General features: G+C 48.2%; 1 protein-coding gene and 1 non-coding gene across 4 annotated transcripts in view; both read right to left on the bottom strand.

Annotated features, from left to right (window-relative positions):
• Nucleotides 1-22,944, bottom strand: part of LOC144154988 (breast cancer anti-estrogen resistance protein 3 homolog) — a 239,710-nt gene that overhangs the window by 142,054 nt on the left and 74,712 nt on the right. The gene's annotated exons all lie outside the window — the stretch shown is intronic.
• Nucleotides 11,164-11,236, bottom strand: Trnak-cuu (transfer RNA lysine (anticodon CUU)). The gene has a single exon. It is a non-coding gene; the product is annotated as a tRNA-Lys (tRNA).

The following is a 22,944-nucleotide window of genomic DNA, read 5'->3' as shown; positions in this document are numbered from 1 at the left end:
GCGCGAAGGTGCACGCAACGGCGATAAGCCATGCTCGTATAAGAACGAAGGGAAACAGGAAGAGGCAGCAACGCACACCTCGAAGTGCAGAACAGCTGCGGCACCGAGTGTGGGCCTCGTCAGGCTTGTCAGCCGAAAGTCGAAAGGAGCGGGTGCAGTCCAGCTTATAACTGTTTCATTTTTATCTGCCACCGTAATTCGAACAACTGGGAGGACACTTGCTAAGGCCAAAGATTCCCAACTCATCAGCGTAACGCATAAGGCCGATTGCTACGAGGAAGAAGCATGCGCAATGAGATTAATTGCCCGGCAATCACTGCACACGCTCAATTACGCGCGGGTGTCATGGCATGTAGAATACATATCGGTTGTAATTATTCACGCTGAATGATGAAACCAACCGCGTCACGGTTGTTTTCTCCGTTTGCTTTCTTACATAGTTCTCCACGCAGGGCACCGCAAGGACAAGCTCGAGCAAATAGAACCACGGGAATTGGGACGCGTACGCACATCCACACCGCTCTTACGAAAGAAGTCTGCGTGATTAAGGTATAACGCCGCACGGCCATAAATTACAGTAACGAGAGCGCGTTTCGACCTCCCATCGAGGTGCAGCCCGTGCGAGCCCCGGGGCCGCTGCTGATTACAGTGGTGCCCAGACTCGCCGCAACATTCCAACCAAGCCTGGAGGGAAAGAACTAGCGCGTTCATACGTGATCCCCGGCCATCGTCACGTTGCACTCTTCCAGCGAGAAACGTTGCGGCTACAGTAGCGGCCAAACGCGGTACGTAGTACGGAGATCCGAGTAAGACGAACGAGCCGCTCACTTGTGCTTTTGTCAGATGGATCTCCGCAACTGGGTCAGGGAGGCACCACGTTACCTGCCTGTCGGCCGTTCGGCGAGAGAATGACCCGGGCGCCGTTAACCAACGCACTGCCAGCTACCAAGGAACACTCAGCCGACGATGCCGCCGCCCAGCAGGAGCAGCAGCAAGAGCATGGCTAGAAGCGCCTGACATCCGTCAACGGTTGCTGCACACTTTTGGTTCATGCGTCGTCCGCCCACATGTATGGAGAAACAGTTCCGGGCAGCAATTAGCACGGGGCCGTTCGTAATTCCGAAAGGCACGACTGGCGCAGCGGCTAATATGTTGTGCTTTCTTATAATTCCGCGCTGCTTCAGAGGGAGAAAATCCACGGCTGTTAGAGGATTCGATATACGGTCCCTGCACGAAAGACAGCGCGCGGCTTGTTATTAATGCTATATTAAAAAGAAACAACAACAACAACAAAAAAAAAAACTTTAGCCTGATTTACCACAGCCTATTCAATTCTAATAGAGTGCAGATCACATTTTTGGGCCAAATCGTATAACAGGCTTCGTTGTCCGTCGAATGCACTCAGGGCGCGGCGATTAAGTTGAATTGAAAGCATTCTCCGAAGCAGACTCGATGACATTGTTTGGAGTTAAATTCCGCCCACACTTAAAACGTGTGCGCCTATGGAGCTAACACTTTGCATTTCTTTTGTGATCAAAAAGGTGCTTGCTCAAGATATTGTTTAACTTTATGTAGTCCCTGTTAAGGTTCGTATTTTATTTAGCGTTGGTTTTACTGGCGTTGAAAAAATAAGCCAAAGGAAAAATGTCCCCAAAGCTACGCCATTCGTAGCTGGCGTCCATAACACTGTTTTTTAACCTCACGTTTGTATAGTTTTAACGTACGTACGCAAACGAGTTGAAGGAATCATAAGGTTTCTACACGTGTATAATCGGCCCTTGGACACTCTAAGTACAAAAACGGGGGGGAGGGGGGAGAGGTGGACGCAGTAATTAATGCAATAAAGTAGAAAAAGTATGTATAAAGATCCCCATTTTTTAAGGATTGAGGATGACAAAAGGAGCGTAGACGCAACGCCTACATTGGGGAAGATCTGTTAGCAGTCTACGCTTCCCATACAAAATCCGCCCTGGTGGTAAATGCGAGAGCATTAACTTAGCTGTGTTAAAAAAAAATTCCTTCCACAAGGAGACATCCCGAGTGGACAAGTGGACAGCACTGCGCGAAAAAGATAACTAGACGAAGCCGCAGTCTTTGTCAGCTGTTGGATGTCAAATACCGGGTGAGGTCCACGCCAAATGACTTCCCCGTACCCGCTCCTACCCTGCATTTAGTCGTCCCCGCAGTAATTATAGCGGTAACATAAATCAACTGTATTAATGTCAATGATTCCCTCTCCTGCCTAATGCAGAAAACTAAGTGCTCAATCGGACCAAGCATAGTCAATACGACACCCTCTGCGGAAGACCTCATTGCCTCCCGGCCCAACTTCACTGAACGACAGAGTGAATTGGACACAATGCGAGCCCGCATACAGCAGGCGCACGCGACCTAAATTCCGGCCGGGAGTGAGCGATGGCACGGGCTGGGCGCGGGTCATCGTTAATGAACCCATCCGATGAAGGCGGGAGGAGCCAGCCGCCCTCCCTCGCAGCAAACCTTCTTCCCCGCCTTCCTGAATCCAACAGCAGCGGAGACAAAGGTCGCCGGCTACAGGGAAAAGCTGGCCCGGCGAGAATGACATCAATCACCAGCCCGCCGAGCGCCAATTTAGAGGAAGACGCCGGACGGGGAAAAGCGTCTGACGGGTGACGGCCGCGCAGACGCGCCGAAAGGCAGCCCATGCTTCTTGTCCGTTCGCGTCTGCCGCGCGAAGGACTTAAAACGTCGAAAGCCTTAAAGCTGTGCGGACACACGCTGCGCGCGGGAAACAATCACTCAGCTCTGCTGAAACGGAAGGAAAGAAAGTTCGGCGAATGAGCGCCGCACCCCGTGAGAGCGCCTCGCTCTTTCAACAGCTGGGAAAGAATTGTATAAACAAGTACGCTTGTTTGAAATTGGGAACAAGGGATTCTCGTCACGTAGCACGCCGTGCTCGAGGCGGGTCAGTTCAAAACGTCTTGCGATTTTCAGGGATGTGTAGACTGTCGGCCTTAAGTTATTTATTATTACCGAAGGGCGAAACCACAATGAAACACTACACATCTTTTTCGCCAAACCATCAAGATTCTGCTCAGCTGTCGTTGATTGTGTGCACGAATTTCCCAGCATTTTTCAATCACACGGGTAAGGAAATCGGTATTGATTTGCACATGAACACGTCAAAACGAGCAAAACGACCGTTCAGGCAACAAAGCCGTTTGAACTTGAAAATTTGAACCTGCCCAGTCATCATGATCAGCCTGCTCCTGTTTACTCCAGGAGGAAAACGTCTCCGTACAGACTTCTGACGAAGCTGCCTAGCTTGCGTCACCTGGATTCAATCTTTTGTCCTTCACGTACCTATGCCGCCATTTGGATCTCTGTCTGCTCTACATTTAATAGCGTCCCCGACTCGCCAATCTGTTACACGGGTCCAGTATACCTTATGCCAGCCCTCCACATAATGATTCTCGGCCCAAATCCTTTTTTTTTTGTCAATAAGAGCGAGGGTGCCCTCTGCACGACTTAGTTTCGCAATCACGAAGCCTAATTCGTATCCACCCACCGCGGTGGCTCAGTGGCTATGGCGTTGTGCGGCTGAGCCCAAGGACGCGGGTTCGATGCCGGCCGCGGTGGCTGATTTTCTGATGGAGGCGAAAACGACCGAGTGTCGAGATTTCGGCGCACGTGATTAAGTATCCCCACGTGGTCAAAATGAATCCGCAGCCCCCCCTACGGCACGCTTCATAGCCCAGGTGTATCTTCTGCGAGTTGAACCCCACAATCAATCAATTCCCACCCCTAAGTGTTGCTACTATCATACTTTTCTCTCGCCATTCAAGCTGATCTAGTTTTTTTTTCTTCAAGTTTCTACTCCATACCTTGTTAACACCGGAAGTAAACATTGGCTGCCTATCGTTGTACCACGAACTTATCGAAGTATTAGCGTATTAACACGAATTCAAGCATTCAGCAGGCCTGTAAGCGTACCTTCCCAATTGAGAGCGCGGTTTAAAGAAATAATACAAGCAGAGACTGTTAAGCACCCTCCACTAATGCCCGGGTGGAGAAAAAAACGTGAATGCTTGCCTTCGCGTTAATGCGGTGCTTGTGGTCGCATCGTATACAGTTCAACTCAAATCATTGCTATTTCCAGAGATCTAGATTATCTATAGGCCATAAAGAAGAGCAAACACTAAGGATGTTTTCACAAGAGAGGGTACACGCGTGTCCGGGCGACATCTTTAATTTTGACGAAAATTTTATTATAGGTCCTTGTGCACCGGGGAAAACATATGTGAAGTTATTTTGCGGAAGAAAAATTGTGCCTTAGAAATATTCCCAAAGTCGGCTCGGGTCATATTGCGGTCATAAGCTTCTTACAAACCACTTGATTATGGCATAGCAATACTGCTAACAAGGCCACATTTGGCGCTTTGTAGCTGCAAAACAACAGAAACAGTGAAACATGTTTTTGATGTAGATGATAGAGAGCAACCTTGGCTTTAATTTGAAAGTTTCAAAAAAAAATCGACGCGGGCCTTTTTTTAATTGGCTTTCAAAATATACTAAAATGCGTTACCTAACTGCAGTAGAGTGCTTTTTTGAAATTGAATTGTCTTGAATACATAAACAACAATAGAAGAAAAACACTAAAAAATTCGAACTAAATAGCTCGTTCAGATGCAAGAGAAAAACGCCCCACATTTGGCCAATTTTTTAAAATGTTTCCTATCAGGGATCTTTTATTTAAAAAAAATTGCTCTGCACGCCCAACCCGAATACGTTAAATCATTTGAGACCATGCAAAGTCCTCAAACACACAAAAAAACTATGGCGATAGCTGATTGATTTATTGATTTATTGATAGATCGATTGTAGAGTTTAACGCGCTGACGCAACTCAGGCGATGATGCGCGCCGTAGTGGAGGGCTCCAGATTAATTTTGACCTCCTGGGGATCTTTAACGTGCGCCGAAATCTCATACACACGGGCGTTTTTGCTTTACGCCTTCATTAAAAAAGCGGCGGCCGCGGCCTGTGAATCGAAGGGCGATAGCTGCAGTAGTTTTTGGTTTATAGTAGAAGAAATTTCAAATTTGCCGCGAGCCGCTCAACACGCCAGTGACCCCAGCCAGCTATGGGAATTTTTTTGAGAAAGGAAATATTTTTTTTTCACAAAATAACTTCAGATATGTCTTCCCCGGTGCACAAGGAGCTATATATAAAATTTTCGTTAAAATTGAAGATGTCGACCGGACACGCCTGTACCACCTCTCGTAGAAACACCCTAAATGCTCATTTTGCGGACGCTTCAAGAGCCTTCCAAACGACGTCACAAGCATGGCTTGCTTCTATCTCAGTCGTCTCTGTTTTAATGCGAAACCGTTATATTCCCCATTGACCGAAAAAGCCGGCGTCGGCATCAAATGCCGGCTCCTAAATCCACTTGGCTGCGAAGCGTTTCATAACGCACGAATGCACGCGCAGCTAGGCGACGCCTGGGCATGCGCAGAGGCACGTGAAATGAAAAGAGCTTGTCAAATACGCCCTGCCCTGGCCTGAATGAGAAGCGCAACATGCCCCAGCACGCCAGGCTGCCGATGTGCGCGGCAATAGAATTCTCAGCCATATCGTCCGGATGATTGCGGTGTACATTCCAACATGTTTACGTAGAACGCCCTAAAACCACCCGCCCCAATTTAACCACTAAACTCGAAAACGTTACTCGCAGTGCAAAACTCAAGAGCACTCAGCGGCGTTCACGAGAACATTAATGCTTTCGCATTCCAACGTGTAAATGTGCTTAGGTGTCCTCAGGTTTTTAACAGCGGAGCTGTTCTACGGCTGGGCTTCACGAGAGTCTGTGCTGGTATCGTGTCACACTCCTTCCGGAGCAGGTTTCTCCTTCCCGCAAAAACAGGTTCCCAGAATTTAAAAAATCATAAAAATAAAAAAAATGGTCCTAGAGTCTTCATATTAACAGCAGAGCTGTTCTAAAGCTGGCTCTGACGACAGTCTCTGCAGGTTTCGCGTCACGCAATCTCCGGAGCAGGTTTCTTCGCCTCGCAAAAACCGGTTCAGAGTATAGAACAAAATCATCATGAAATACAAAAAAGGTCCTGGGGCCTCCATATTTAATATAACACGGCTTATAGTGCCCCTGAAAGTCGGTCTTCCTAGACATGCATCTGCGTTAGCAGGTGAAGCCTCTTTTCCAGGAGATCGGTGTATGCTTGATTATTGTAAGCTGGCTCTCCCACATCGCTTGTTGCGCAGGGAAGCATGGCCATCAACGGAGGGAGTATGCTTACAGAAAACTGCTCTAACTCTTGTATTATCAAAAATATCCCGAAACAAATTATAAGGAAATGAGCCGCTAAGACTACCACCATTATACCGAGTTTAATTTACTTGTCATGAATACAGTGAAGTTGTAAACGTTACGGGATTACTGTCTGCTGTCAATACATCACCATCTACGGAGGGAGTGTGGTTACGGAGAACGGCTGTAACTGTTGTTTTGCCGAAACTACTCGCAAGCAAATTAAATGACAATTAGCCGCTAAGACGACTATAACATTACGCACAATAAAGAAGTCGAAGCTAAACGGAATCTTCGTAAAGATAACCCAAAGCTCCGCTGTTTCAGCTTCACACTGGGTGGAAGTTTGTTTAATCTTTAATTGCAACTTTTCCCAGGCTTCGATGTCGGCAGCAAATTATCTAGGCTGGCTTTATCCAGGTAATATATACGCTTCACAATCTGTTATGTGCCACCATGAGCACCTACGAGTGTTTAGCCACAAAAGACGTCACCAAATCGAGCCAAGAAGAAGCAACGGCGCCTTCAAACGCACTTTTGTTGCGAAAAAATTCCTGTGAATTAACGGAAAAAACTCAGAGCGTCGGTTATACGGCTCAAGCTTTCCTTGCTACTCACTCTACTGCTCCTCAATTTTTGCACTAAAACACATAAAAATAAGCATACCAACAATTTACAGAAATATGTGCGTGTTGAACTCTGTTCCATTTTTACGAGAAAGACAACAAAGTGGCCTTGATTTTACGAAGGTTTCGGTATTTAATTTCGCTCATTTGTCGTAATAAACTGTGAATTTTCAGGGAAATAATTTATTACTTCGACTATACCCAGGGCGAAAGGTTGCCGAATTGCCGAACGCGAATTGCTGTCGTTTTGGGAATAAGCCGGCCAACTCAGCCCAGTTAAGTGTCATCGCATAAAACCCCCGGAACGCTGTCCTGTTCACCATAGCATGCAGACGCATTTATTCTTCCAAGTTGTTTATAAGCAGACAGCCTTAGAGATCTCTACGTTTTGTGGCAGGCGTAAGATAAAAAAAAACGCTGTGAGGTACACAGAATCGTACAAAAAATCAAAGCGCGAGCAGCGAGCCTGTGATTAGCCGCCAAGAAACAGCGGAGTCGCAGGAGGGCTCTGAGAAAGTGTTCACTTCAATAACCAAGGCTCATTGAAGTGTTGTGGGCACTTACAGGTTTCGTTGGGTAAGGCTTGCAACCCGCCACTCCGTTTTTTTTTTCCATTAGTATTGCGCACATGCGATTGGCCTAAGATGGCCGACCGTGCTCTCGCGGCCCGGATACAGCGAATTATTTCCAGCATGGACGCAATACGAAATGAATTAACATCTCTAGGCCATGAACAGTTTCTCTATACTCCGTCATGCGATATTTACTCAGGAACTCGCGTTTTGGTCCAATCAAGCTCGCGACAAACGGTTCGTTTTGTCCCTTTCAGTTGTCTTCATCATGGGCTTTGACGAACTCTGAATTGTTGTACAAAGCGGATAAAAAACACATTAAAAACACAAGCTATAAATCGTTAATGCAAATGTCTCAAAGCTTTAGAAAATGAAAAAAGTAACTTCCACACGCACTTACTAGGGTGACTTTGCCCTGGGTGGTAGGGGTACACCTCAAGGGTCTGTGCTCTCCCCATTTCTTTTCAATGTCTCACTCTTAGGCCTGCCTGAGAGATTAAGCAACATCAAAGGCCTTCCCCACAGTCTGTACGCCGACGACATTACTCTGTGGATCGGCGGCGGCAGCGATGGCCACATTCAAGACACCCTACAAACGGCAGTCGACATAGTGCAAAATTATCTTCGAGAACGAGGACTGGACTGTTCTCCTCAAAAATCCGAGTTGCTCATCTACCGGCCTACCAGTAGGGGACGGAAGAGAGACCCATCGAATCCCGACATCTGCGTCTACGCCAACAACCAAAAGATCCCAGTTGTCAACACCAGTAGAATCCTCGGCCTACGACTGCAATCGAATGGTCACAACAAAGAGACAATCCTTCATCTCGAGAAGAGCACTCAGCTCACCATGCGACTCATCTCCAGAGTGGCAAACAAGAATAGAGGTATGAAGGAAGACACGCTCATACGGCTCGTACAGACCTTCGTAATTAGTAAAATCACCTACAGCATTCCTTTCCTACAGCTCAAAAATGACGAGAAAGTAAAAATTAATGGCTTAATTAAGAAAGTTTATAAACAAGCAATGGGATTACCTGTTACCGCACCCAACGAACGCTTCGAAGCACTAGGCATCAGTAACTCGATTGAAGAACTAATTGAAGCGCAACAAACAGCCCAATTAGAACGGCTATCTAAAAGCAAAACGGGAAGACACATTCTGCAGCTACTAGGAATCCGATTGATTGATTGATTGTGGGGTTTAACGCGCCGACGCAACGCAGGCGATGAGGCGCGCCGTAGTGGAGGGCTCCGGATTAATTTTGACCACCTGGGGATCTTTATCGTGCGCCGAAATCTCGTACACACGGGCGTTTTTGCTTTTCGCCTCCATCAGAAAAGCGGCCGCCGCGGCCGGGAATCGAACCCGCGACCTCGTGCTCAGCAGCGCAACGCCTTAGCCACTGAGCCACCGCGGCGGGTACTAGGAATCCGAAGTGGAAGTTCCCTCCCAAATGAAGTTGACCTCCCACACGAATGGCGAAAATACATTCGCATCCCGCCACTACCAAGGAATATGCATCCAGAGCTAAATGTGGAAAGAAGACAAGCTAGAGTACGAGCCCTTGACAAACGTTTCCGAACCCATTGTGAGCCACGGGAGATTGTCTACGTTGACGCAGCCGACTACTACTACAACGGCGGCTCTTGTCTCAACGCCATGGCAATTGCAGTCGTCAGCAATGACGGCGTCACGGTGACGTCAGCATCCACGCCGGCCAAACATCCCACTCAGGGAGAGGAAATGGCCATAGCCCTTGCTATAAATTCTACCCACGCAACCACAATCATAAGCGATTCGAAGTCCGCCATTCTTAACTTCTCGAAAGGCGGGATCTCCCCTGCAGCAGCCTCGTTGTTAGAGAAGACCCCTAACCAAAGAAAAATTCTTTTGATATGGACTCCGGCCCACTGCGGCCTACAGGGGAATGAACTGGCCCACGCAACCGCTCGAGCTCGGGTCAACCGAGCTGTGTTGCCTACGACGCCACCACAACCACCATCATCCCCACACAAGACGTCGCAGGAAAGCCAAGAACAAGCACACGTTACGAGATCTCACAAAGACAGGCTAGTCACATACAGGGATATAATAAATCACTACAGGTTATCCAGATGCAAATATTCACCGGCCCACCCCACTCTTTCCAGGAAAGAGGAAGTCACGTGGTGACGGTTGCAGACGAACACTTTCCCGAGCCCTGTTTCCCTCAACCGCTGCTACCCAGACCTTTACTGAAACCTCTGCACTTTATGCAACAGCAGAGCCGACCTACACCACATGATATGGTCCTGCCATAAGCTCCAAAAAAATACGAATGGCTATAATAGCAAATACGATGTAGATACACTTAGAAGCTACAAAATTAAGACTGCAGAACAATGGGAGACTGTTCTGCTCAGCTCCACACCGGAGGCCCAACTGACAGCAGTCCGGATGGCCGAAGCCGCCGCTAGGATCCAAGGAATCCTGGCTGACGGATGAGGGAGGGAGACCGTCCAAGTCGTCTACCCTTCAGAACCCATCTCGGGCATCAAATAAAGTCATCTCTCTCTCTCTCTCTCTCTCCACACGCACACACACGTGCCGTGACCAGGATTCGAACCTGGGTTATCGAGGCCACAACGCAAGGTACTAACCACTATACTATCACGGCTGCCCAACTTTTTTTTTCTTTATTTCCTTCTTTTTTTACATTTTTACAAGTCAACGATGTGACAAAAAGCGCCTACCATGTGGACGGCGGCGTTGCAGAATAGATTAGAGTGCTCCGAAGCTGCTGGTAACTCGTTCTTTCCAACTCAGCGACGGAAAAACAAAAAAATGCACACGCAGAACAGGCACTACGGAGCAGCGCTCGTTCAAGCTCTCAACTTGCCTAACTTAGTACTATCTTTGACGAGACAACGCCTAAACAATTCAAGCCGTCTTTTCAAGGCGATAGGCTCCTGTCCGTCTCTCTGTCTGTCTTATCCGATTCAACCGCCAAGCCAAAAAACAAGTGAAGTACTGCTTGAATATATATATATATATATATATATATATATATATATATATATATATATATATATATATATATATATATATATATATATATATATATATATATATATATATATATATATATATATATATATATATATATATGTATATATATATATATATATAGAGAGAGAGAGAGAGGTTTCCAAACTTTTAAATGTGGCGGAAGGCCTCGTACATGTTACGTGTTTTGCAGAAAGACAACCTCACGCATATTTGAGGCGAAATAGAAGCGCACAGATAAGAGCAGCAGCCTGCTTTTATTTAAAATAGACGTGCAATTAGCTTTTATGCCAAAAAAAAGAAAAGAAAACTACGTGTTAAAAACGGTGTCGAAGGAAAGCTAGATAAAAGCCAATACTAAAATAAACGGCATAGGCTCGAGCTGTTAAAAAAAGGTTCCAAAAGACTGCACGGTAGTAGCGCGAACACTATAAAATTGAACAGAATTGAGCACACTCCAATTGCATTCATTATAGAAGGAGCGAGGAAGAAGGGAGAAGAGTGAGGGTTGGTAATGAGAAGAGAGGATGTTACATAGTTGGGGCGGCTATCTTCGGGTTGTCTTGGAATGACTGAACTAACATTCCTTGATGAAAAAAAAAAAAAAAAACGCTCAACGTGGGGCTCGAACCCACGACCCTGAGATTAAGAGTCTCATGCTCTACCGACTGCGCTAGCCGGGCGACAGGAGAAGAGACAACAACGGCTGGTTTCTTTTTGGCGAAAGCGATAATTAGCGTTGTGGCATCAAATTAACAAAGATACACGGGTTTTCACTAACCTTAAGAGCACACGCTTGACCATATCGCATACAAATGACGAATCACTGCAGCCGAAGCAGTGCATTCGGTGATTGCCGAGACCCAACATGTCATCTGACCCAACATGTCATCTGGCGGCTAACAACGCAGTTCTCGTTAAAATTCTCATTTCAAAAAATCTGGGTTTTCTTACGCGCCAAGCCTACAGATGGGCTATGAGGCGCGCCGTATAGTAGAAGGGCTACGAATTAATTCAGACTACTTGGGGATGTTTAACCAGCGCCAACGTTAAAGTGCTGCCTGAAAACACGTTTTCGTAGTGCTTGCGGCGTGCAGTTGTATCCGGGCAGTGGTTAAACATGCCTGAAAAGTGAGTCCTCGGAGGGCAGACCCTCGGTGCGTCGGCTGTGATGGCGGCCGGTCGGTATACCGTTGCTGCTGTTGTTGTTCTTCACTTCTGGAAAGGATTGGACAAGACTCGGAAGTTCTGAGGGGCTAATGCGCCCGGTTCACAGAAGTATGAGTTAGAAGCGCACAAATTTTAATGTAGAAAAAAAACGCATAACCACAAGGGAGAGTTGGTATAAGAAAATATCGAAGGCAGAAGTAAGAAGAGAAGTTAAATTTTTGTGCAGATTAAAATATACTCAAGAAAAGCAGCTAACACGGTCTCGGAAGCGTATGCGTCCTACCGCAGTCCGCGCCAGGCTTGACGATGATACGCGTACTCGCGTGAGCAATAACGTAGCCAGAGGTTCCAAGAGGACGTGGGGGGTTCCAGCCCCCTGATATATTTTTTCCAGGCAGCACGTGAGCCAGACTTGGTGCTTCTTTCGGCAAATCTCTTCCCTTCCAATAACCCATAACCCCCTCCGAAAAAAAAAAATTTTTGGCCACGGCTCTGCCGGGGAGCGAGGAAGTGGGTCTCGACGCTGGCGATTCCGCTATGGCTTCCTCGCAGTTTAACGACCTGTGGCGTACGGCGGCCAAATGGAAGTCGCTACACGCTAAGAAGAGCACGTCAGTTTCAAACGATAGTCACAATGAGCGCGCGAGTCGAGGTCACAGCGCTTGAAGAGGAGGTGTGTCAGACCATTGCCAAGACATGCTGCGGGCGGCTAGAGGCATTGTTCAGTGAACGAGCGCCTGTTTGTGGTCCTTGCTTCGGGCTACTCCGCCATTTTGATATGGGCTTTCCGAAACGTTAACGGGGTGATAGCAGAGTCGACGGCACTGGTCATTTCTTCAGACTTGCGCCAACTCAGCACACTAAAAGATTCCACTATATTTGACGATACGTCATTTAACTAACAAGAGAAAACCGTAATAATAACCGAATGCTGAACGCGCCAAAAAGACGCAACCCCCAAATGCGTGCAAGCATAATCAAAAAGTTTGACTCAAGCAGGAAGGGCCCCCGCAACACTTTTGTTTTCAATCCCCCCTCCTCTCCTGAAACACTTTTAGAACATAATGAATAATTGATTGATTGGGGGGTTTAAAGCGCCGTCGCAACGCAGGCGATGAGGCGCGCCGTAGTGGAGGGCTCCGGATTAATTTTGACCACCTGGGGATTTTTAACGTACGCCGAAACCTAGTACACACGGGCGTTTTTGCTTTTCGCCTCTATCAGAAAAGCGGCCGCCGCGGCCGGGAATCGAACCCGCGACCTCGTGCTCAGCAGCGCAACGCCTTAGCCACTGAGCCACCGCGGCGGGTAACCTAACGAATAAGGGCATCCAGTACTTATTTTTGGCGGTTACGGAGTACCGGAGCCAAATATTACTGCTTTACGAACATCAGATAACTTGGAAACTCGCTGAAAAGATGTTTCACTCTTTCTGGGTTCTTTTCAAAGTCTGGGCACTGTTTGCGTGTTTGAAGGACGCCACACAGGCAGTATTGGCACTATTGGCTGTTTTGCTTTAAGCTGCAGCAACGAACACCTTCAATAGCCATTTTACATAAAATCGCAACAAAAGGAAAGGAGAGATTACAACAGGTACCGGATGCTGCGAGCAATCTCGCAATGCCGCTCTGTGCTAGCGATAATATGGCTCTCTAAGTGCTTCCGGGAGCGAAGGAAAGAGTGAAAGCATTTATCGGCCCGCTTCAGGACACCATGTTTCCGGGGTGTAAGTTTGGTTATCACGTTTATATCGGGCTGATTTTATATCCCAAAGTATGTATCGTTACACTTGTTCATGTACACATACACGGGCGTGTTTTATCACAAGTGCACATGGGGTTCGTGGTAGCCCTGACGTCCTACAACTTTACGATTGACTATCACCAGAGGAAAGTAGTGAAGACAGATAAACGGCGTTGAGTGAGTGCTACGTCGCAACTAACCAGAAAAAAAAAGTGTAGCAAAAACTACTACGCTGCTGTCTACGATACACAAAGTGCGTACGGCCGCTCCCAGCGTGCACCCGCGGGGCCCGCCTTTAGCTCCTTCTTTTGCCCCGAAACGAGATCGGCCAGAAGGAGTAATGTGACGGAGGTGGCTAAAGATGCTACGCATTCGAAAGCGGACTCCTATCTCGCGCAAGAAAACGAGCCGTTCAATTTAAAGTTCGTCCACGGTTGTCGCCGCATCCCAGTGAGCGAGCGGCGTCGGTTGCCTTTGCTCTTCTGCGTGCGGCCCGTGCCGGCTGGCCTTGGCGCGCACGTCAGGCGCAGCGTAATGTATTGCCCGCAGATGTGACAGCCGCGAAGGTCTGCGCGGAATGCCCGATGAACGGCGACCGTGGAGCAGACGCGGCTGGCCGTAAAGCCACTACGCAGCCGGGCTCCCGGCCTGCGTACGCCCCTGGCTCCGTCACGTATCGCGAAGGGCGCGGGCGACAACAGCATGCCGAACGTCTCGATAGGAAACGATATCTTCTGGAAGCCGACATTCATCGCCTCCGAGGAAGGCGGAAGACTACAAATATTTGTACGCTACTCCGTCGCCGCTGTAAATCTGGCGTAACACAGAGGGCGAATGCGGACAGCGTGCCCGCAACCTTGTTGAGAGCCAAATTCGCAAAAACTGCGTGCGTGCGTGCCTACATCATTGGCACATCAGGGAACGGTCAGTAGCAAGTAAACTAATTAACTAAGAGACGCAGAACAAAACAAGAAAGAGCAGAAGAAAAAAAATCGACAGAGTCGATATCAAACAAAACAAAACAAGCGCTTATCTATATCTTTTGGAAATATTGGGCCTGATAATTTGCCTCACGAACATCTTAGTATAATCGTGCTCGAGGCAATTTAGTTGTACACTGGTGTTCTTGTTTCACAAATAGGTTCGCAGTGGTGTTGTCAGACATTACAACGTTGAAATTAAAATGCAAAGCGGTATTACGAACCGTATACTTGACCCTGAGCTACGTGCGTGCCATAGTGGATGCTTACGACTTAATTTAGGCCACCCGGGGAGCTTAAAGGAGCCATGAAGACAAAATACAAGTTTGTGACATTCGAAAGATTTCGTGTTTTATAGTGCCCTCAACGCTTGTCCGAATGCAAACGATACTTATTCACTGAGGAATTAATTACTGTAAGTTAAAATTTTGATTTTACTGCTAAATCGTGCGTTTTCGTGGTCTGCAATGACATCACAGGAAGCGACCGCTCTGCAGCCGATTGGGAAGCCTTGTTTAGCGTTAGTGAACCTAGATGGCGCCACCATACCATGGCAAGCCGTTTTCTGCCGCTGGTTTGTTTTTGACCGTATTTAAACCTGGCTTGTTTTTGTTGAGGGAGAAAATAATCGTTTCGTGAAACATAGTGCTCGCTCGACAAACGTGGTCACGTAAGACACCGTTGCTTGCGTCAATCGGCCAGTGTCGTCTGAAACCGCCCCAAAGCCCCCCAGACCTGTGTAGCTAAACCAAGCATAGTGCGCGCAGTACCAACAGCAGTACGCATCGGTACTTCTATGTTTACGTGTGCTCTAGTAACTTCCACTGGTTGTCCCGCCATTCTTACGGCTTTAAAAAGAATGTGCCCTAAATTCAAGCGCAAATAGCTCTTTCGGCAAGCTTATACGCTTTGCCTAATTTCCGTTTGCTTTTTGCCGGCCACCGCCAATCGCAGAGCTGGCTGGTATGACATCATAGGTTCTGTTGCGGGAAATGAGCTAGTGGGTCGCACGGCCATTCCCTTTTTTTTCCTAATCATATAGCTTATTTGAGCGAAGTTTACGTTAAAAGTGGTGTCAGCATGATTCTAACGAGGCAATATTTTGAATGAACCAAACGTGTTTCCTCTTCATGGCTCCTTTAAACATAAGCCGAAATCGTTTTTTTTTTGCCTACTTTTGAGAAACAGCCGCCGCCAAGTGCCAGAGATCGCGACCCCGTGCTCCGTAGCGTGGCACATCAGCCACTGCAGAGCCGCCATGCATAGGGCATGCTTGGAAGCCAATGCGAGCATGTCACATTCCGAATTTCTGCCCAATTTACGGTATCCCCGGCAGTACCGCTGCATTTGTTTAGGCTCATTAATTCTCTAACGACGCTTTAAACTTCAAAGTCACACGAAACTTTGCAGGACAGAGTTGGAAAATTCCAGCTCAATGACGGTATGGTGTTTTTGTCGTTTTTTTTTTTTTTTTTGCGAGTTCATTCTCCGTAATCCTCGAGGTGAGAGTCACAAGCTGCCTTTTTGTGTCTGATTGGCGTTGATTTCCGTTCTGAGTCGATATTTTTCCGTTTTACGTTACCAGCCCTTCCACTGCCGGAGCGAGCAATACAGGCCCTCCACGTCGCAACGCGAACCAATCTTCTTTCATCGCGTCCGCAAGGACAAACCCATTGTTCCAGTCTGAACTCTGGCTATTTCCTTTCACAAAAGGCACGTAGGTAAGCGGGTACGTGTCAGAGAAAGCGAAAAGGAGCGAAAAAAAAAACGCAATTCGGGGCAGCGCCCTTACTCAGCGTGCGTAATGAAGCGATAGTCGTTGATCTACCAACGCAGTAAATCAACGCAACTCGGACTGAGGACCTCGCAGCGCCGAGCAAAATCCACTCGGTACTCGGTGCGTGCCCGCTCGCTTGTGCCGGAGCAATTAAGCGCACGCATTGCGGCCGATGCCAGGGTCACCGCAAGGAAAAGCGGGCTCAGCAGTTCACCACTGCTTCGCGCAGCCTGCAACGGACCGCATAGTGTAAACACATTCACGCTCACTCAACGGCCTTTCGTCGCAGGCGAACGATGCAACCCGTTTAGGTTGCCTGCGAACGTTCCGAGATCACACGCGACTGGGCCCGCAAAGGCAGTGCCAGGCGTGTGTAGGAGGCGAACTATAGGGAATAAAACTGGTACGCGAAGTTTGGCAGCAGCGACAGCAGCGAGCCTTTGCCACAACTATACTCGCAGTCTCGAAGCAGCTGTACAGCAGCCTGTGGCCTAAACATCCCGACGGGGTGCCACGGATACGCGCTGACTTGTCAATGCCGGTCAAAGGGTCAAAGTGCATCGCTGCCTGCGTATACCGAAATTGAATAGGCGGTGTATATACTAAATGCGCGTTCCAGTCGGTGCAGCCGTATCATTATTCTGGGCGTTAAATTGTAAGGACCGTTAGTTGTACCACCCGGTGACACTGACGCACAAGAAACACCGCAGTCACCTCTTTCTTTCACGGCTAAATAAACAAGTGCACGAGCGGCATTACAGTTCCATTAAATTCCATTCAACGATTTTACAGCCGCGCTTGCCATATACTGTGGACGCAGTCTTACAAATCGCCATAGTTATCCTCATCATGCTCGCAGCTAATCATAATCCTAATCACCATCACCACTTCTCAACCACAAGCACCAATACTGCGGGCGTCTTCACTGCCTTCAACTGAAGCCCAATGGAGGATATATAACTTTAGAGAGAGAGAGAGAGAGAGAGAGAGAGAGAGAGAGAGAGAGAGAGAGAGAGAGAGAGAGAGAGAGAGAGAGAGAGGGAGAGAGAGAGAGAGAGAGAGCAATTTTTACAATATTCTGAAGAACAGCGCAAAAACGGGGCGATTGCGTTCGTCGGAATTTCTTTTGTCGCCGAGTACACGCCCCAGAATACGCGCCCACATCCTCCAGAATACGCGCCTGGTACGATCGCACCATACGCGTATTCTGGAGGTCGCGGGTTCGGATCCCACTCGGCGGGCATTTTTTCTCCACTTTTTTTCTGTCTTTCAAAATTCTTCAATCTGCTTCAATGACCTACCGCAATCTCCCCTTTGCTTTCAGAGGCATTCTTGACTGCCAACCCTTATTTTTGTCTTAATTCAACGAGCTCCTCATTTCCCATTCTGATTCGCTATATGTATGTATATATATATATAAACACAAACATAACCATGCCATCGGGCATCGTCCCACTACGGCGGACAGTCACGTTACGGCGAAGAGTGCATTACGGCTGAGCGTCGCAACACGGCGGAAGGAGGACAGTTTCAGCCGTGCAGCCGTTCAAATGATCTGCAGCTAGTTTCAGGCAACATTGTCGCAGCTGTGCGATACGTGCAAGAGCCTGCATATATATGTTGACGCGTCTTTCCCGCATTATCATTGTTTTCGGGCACTTGTTTTATTTTTTGCGGGTTATTTGATAGCTCTCAAGCATATATATTCCACGTTTTTGTTTTACAATATTAGCCACTATGCCATCAACCATAACCCCGCATGCAATATCCCTTATTTGTGTTCAGTGTATTTAGATTGCTATTGTGACAAATACACCTTGTGGCAACCAAAACAACGTGCAGCGAGTCCGGCGCTATTGTGCGGTACACCTAGAACCATCCCAGTTCCCTCCTCCGGCACAAAAAAATGCCTTGAAATGGTAGAATAAGCGGAATCAAAATCAATTTGGAGGGAATAAGGTCAAAAGAACAGGAGGGGACTACAGCTACCTTTAACCTTGTCTTTAGCCTTGTATTTAAAACATTCCCTGAAAGCCCTGTTCTGACTAGGCATACGCTGGCGACAGCACCATGAATACATATATCACTGAAAAAAAAAAAAAAAGAACAGAAGGCCTGAGCCAAATTGGAAGCTTTTGGGTTGAAAACCCGTGACATGTTGAGATGGAAAGAGGGGGAGAGAGATGAAGCCGAACCAACCGGCAGTACGGGGACTAACTTTGTAACTCACTTCTTCCTCTTTAGTTCCAATTAAGTAAGCCGTTGAGAATAGTAGGGCAAGAATTGGTAACCTACCATAAATAAACACCCTGCCGTTAAAGAAGTAGAAATGCAGAAATTGGAGGGGACTTTTACTGACGGCCCAGTTGGATTTTTGACATTTTATGCACAAGCTTTGACTTGATTCATTTTGGGATGTAACGCGCCGAAGCTACACATGGGCTATGAGGCACGCCGTAACTGCATCTCCGGATTAATTTTGAGCACCTGGGGATCTTTGCCGTGAACCGAAATCTAAACCACACGGGCCTCTCGCATTTTGCCTCCATCCGAAAAGCGGCCCCCGCAACGGGCAATCGAAGTGAGGGAGAGGCTGTCTCTCTGTCTGGCTCCGCCCCCGCTGGTGATCCTCGGTTTTTCTCGGGTTTCGGGTTTCTCTTAAAGGTTCGCTTTGCTGTTCTTGGTTCTTCTACTTTTCCGGTGGGCTCTTGGTGAGTTGTTAGAGCAACTTTCAGCCGTAACGCACATTTAGCCGTACCACCACCTTCACCCGTAAAAAATAAACACGCGAAACACGCAAAAAAAAAACCAAAAACAAGTGCCCGAAAACAATCAAAATGCGGGAAAGACGCATCATAATATATATGCAGGCTTCTGCACGTAACGCACAGCTGGGACAATGTTGCATGAAACTAGCTGCAGATCATTTCAATGGCTGAACGACTGAAACTATCCCCTTCCGCCGTGCTGCGACGGTCAGCCGTAATGCACTTTCCGCCGTAGTGAGACTCTCCGCCGTGTTGCGACGTCCAGCCGTAACGCACTTTTCGCCGTAGTGAGACTCTCCGCCGTGCGTACTCTTCGCCGTAACGCGACTGACCGCCGTAGTGAGATAGAACCATGCCATCGTAGTTGGGGTGGCCGCGGCGCTCGCCTACCGATAATTTGGCATCGTCCCACTACGGCGGACAGTCGCATTACGGCTAAGAGTGCATTACGGCTGAACGTCGCAACACGGCGGAGAGTCTCACTACGGCTTGAAAGTGCATTACGGCTGAACGTCGCAACACGGCGGAGAGTCTCACTACGGCTAAATGTGCGTTACGGCTGAACGTCGCAACACGGCGGAGAGTCTCACTACGGCTAAAAGTGCGTTACGGCTGAACGTCGCAACACGGCGGAGAGTCTCACTACGGCTAAATGTGCGTTACGGCTGAGCGTCGCAACACGGCGGAAAGGGGACCCTTTCAGCCGATCAGCCGTTCAAATGTTCTGCTGCTTGTTGCGTTCAGCATTGTCGCAGCTGGGCGTTACGGGCAAGAGCCTGCATATATATTTCGGCGTGTCTTTCCCGCATTTTCATTGCTTTCTGGGACTTGTTTTATTTTTTGTTTATTAATTAATAGCTCTCCAACGCATATCTTCCACGTTTTTGCATTAAAACAGTAGCCACTATGCCATCAACCCTAACCCCGCGCGCAATATCCCTTCGTTGTGTTCTTCAGTGTATTTAGATTGCTATTGTAAAATATACACATTGTGGCAGAAGCTGCCAACGCCAGAATCCGCCAACGCAAAAAAAAAGCAGTCATTGCACAAGACAGAATCATGCGCATTTTCCTGAATCGCCGACAAATGCCGGTCAAAGATTTCGTAAGAGCGATAAGATTGCCTGTAATATTGTCTGTTTGAAAGATTGATTGATTGATTGATTGATGGTTTTACGCGCCGACGCAACACATGCGGTGAAGCTCAAAATATCCCCAGTGAATTTCCTTTCCTTTTCCCGTCGAAAACCACAACCCCCAAGGCGCGCCGTAGTGGAGGGCTCCTGATTAATTTTGACCACCTGGGGATCTTTAACGTTCGCCTAAATCTCGAACACACGGGCGTTTTTGCTTTTTGCCTCTATCAGAAAAGCGGCCGCCGCGGCCGGGAATGGAACCCGCGACCTCGTGCTCAGTAGCGCAACGCCTTAGCCACTGAGCCACTGCGGCGGGTTGTTTGAAAGATTGACTGAAAGATTGAATGCTGTAGTGTTTTCTCTGTCCACTTTTCGCCCATCCTGCGCCATTTGTTAACCACTCATTTTGTTTTATGAAACCCAATTTATCTCATGCCTACGCGAAGATGACGACGGTGGTTGAAGGCGAAGCTATCTCGTGATAGATTCTTTGGTTGGCCAATCCCTAGGGGCATCCTGCCACAATCATCATCAGTTGTGCCTGGCCAGGCATGCGCAGTGGGGGTGTGGACGCCGCACAACGGCGCCCACACAATGGCGGAGGGAACAGGATCGACCATAAGCTGCTTCGCATCTAAAAGCAAGTTTTAGGTACGTTAAGATAATTTCTTAAGAGGACACAATAGTTGGAAGGAAAACAGGTCAGCCTTTAGCATTTGGATCAAGGCACAGCTATTTTGATGGCAGTTAAAGACGGTGGTGCCGTCTATATGCAGTATGCATTGAGGAATTAAAACAGAGAGGAAGATCATTTGTTAAATTAAAAGGAGCAATGGGTCCAAGATCGAGCCTTGTGAAACTCCTCTAGTAACTGTGACAGGGTATGATATTGCTGTAGAAATTAATGTCTGTTGCATGATTAGTAGACGGCTTCGTATCAAGTTATGGCAGGACCTGTTACCCCGTAACGCTCAAGCAAAATGAAAAGAACGTCATGGTCCCTTGTGTCGAATGCTGCCGAGAACTCTAAGAAAACCCAGCAGCAGCGTCACAGCGGCCAATGAACGATTTAATTTTGTCTGTTAGGCACACTGTCATAATGTTAGTCCATCAGCAGGAAAACAATGAAAATGCGGGAAAGACACGCTGAAATATATATCCAGGCTCTTGCCCGTAACGCCCAGCTGCGACAATGCTGAACGCAACTAGCTGCAGATCATTTGAACGGCTGATCGGCTGAAAGGGTCCCCCTTCCGCCGTGTTGCGACGTTCAGCCGTAACGCACATTTAGCCGTAGTGAGACTCTCCGCCGTGTTGCGACGTTCAGCCGTAACGCACTTTTAGCCGTAGTGAGACTCTCCGCCGTGTTGCGACGTTCAGCCGTAACGCACATTTAGCCGTAGTGAGACTCTCCGCCGTGTTGCGACGTTCAGCCGTAATGCACTTTCAGCCGTAGTGAGACTCTCCGCCGTGTTGCGACGTTCAGCCGTAATGCACTCTTAGCCGTAATGCGACTGTCCGCCGTAGTGAGATAGAACCGATAATTTAGCAATGCGCTAAAAGTCCGCGGTGAAAACAATAACAGTGAAACGCTATGGGTTCTGGGGGAAACGAATTTGTTTCCTGGCAAAAAGGCGTGTGATTTTCGCATGCATGCGCTGAGTTAGCTTTGGGCGGACAGACTTTAGGTAGCACGCAAGTGCGTTCAACCAACAACGCGTCCTCCTTGGTTCCTTCGCGAGCACCAGCAGAGCGCCTGGGCAAGTCAATAGCGTCCATCACCTGGCCTGGAGCGGGCAAAGGAGCTTCAGCAATTTCTGGGTTGTCAGCATTCTCTGACACCTCCTGTGCGCCGGAAACTAACTGTACGATTTCTGGTACAGGTGAGTTTATGTGGTAGAGAGCTGCATAAAAACGAAAATATAGGTGCCTCATTTTTTGTTCTCTTTGTTTTTGTTTTTTTGACGTGGCGCAATAATTTTCGTGGCGTTCCGACGAAACACATTAAAATTGCTCCTTTTTAAATGCGTTCGTTTCTCGAAAATACTTCGCTACAACGGGAGTGGCGCTGAATCTATTTTGCTAGTTCGAGTTCATAAAAGCATTGAGCCGTGTAGGCACCTGCGAGGGAATCCGAATTTTTTCGTTATATCGGGAAATTCGTAAGATCGGGTTTCGTTAGACCAAGTTTTGACTGTATATATATTCTGAACAGCTAGAGCATAGGGTACGTGGGCGCATTGACGCACTTAATTCTAAATCTCGAGGGCCGATTAAGGATACAGCGAGAGGACGCGGCGTGTGAGGGAAATGGAGGTGATAGGGTCGACTCCGGCGCATGTCCGGCCTGCCAGTTTCACTTACGCAAGCGGAAGCGGTCGGCCGCCGCTTCGGTTTTCCTCCTCCAACAGCCGCAGCAGAGGAAGCAGCCGCGGCGGCTGACCGCAGCAGCAGCAGCAGTGCGCGTTTCCGCGAGGAATCAATTGCTCGCTCAGTCAGCGCGCGTTGGTTACGCGCGCAAAAAATAGCGGCGTGGGTTTTGCACGCACTCGCAGGGGTGCGAGCCGGAAGCGTTTTTCCTCGGCACGCGCGCGGAACCGGCGCGTACACGTTTGGCCCCGCCGAGAGATGCTCAATGGCCACATGGCCGGACGACGCCAGGAATAAACCGCTTTAACAGCCGTCTGAATGCTGCTGCTGCAGCTGCCGCGTCGCGTCAAGTGCGCTGGGCTTCTCGCTCGCAGCGCTGGGAGGAACGCCACTTGACCTGCGCCCGTCACGTGCGATGGAACCAAAGGGCGCGAAGCTGGGCCTGAA

Source organism: Haemaphysalis longicornis, unplaced genomic scaffold (genome assembly GCF_048455015.1).
Source record: "Haemaphysalis longicornis isolate Haplotype H1 unplaced genomic scaffold, Haemaphysalis longicornis Haplotype H1 scaffold_1, whole genome shotgun sequence".
Taxonomy (NCBI): Eukaryota; Metazoa; Arthropoda; class Arachnida; order Ixodida; family Ixodidae; genus Haemaphysalis; species Haemaphysalis longicornis.
This window is presented reverse-complemented; position numbering and strand designations above follow the sequence as displayed.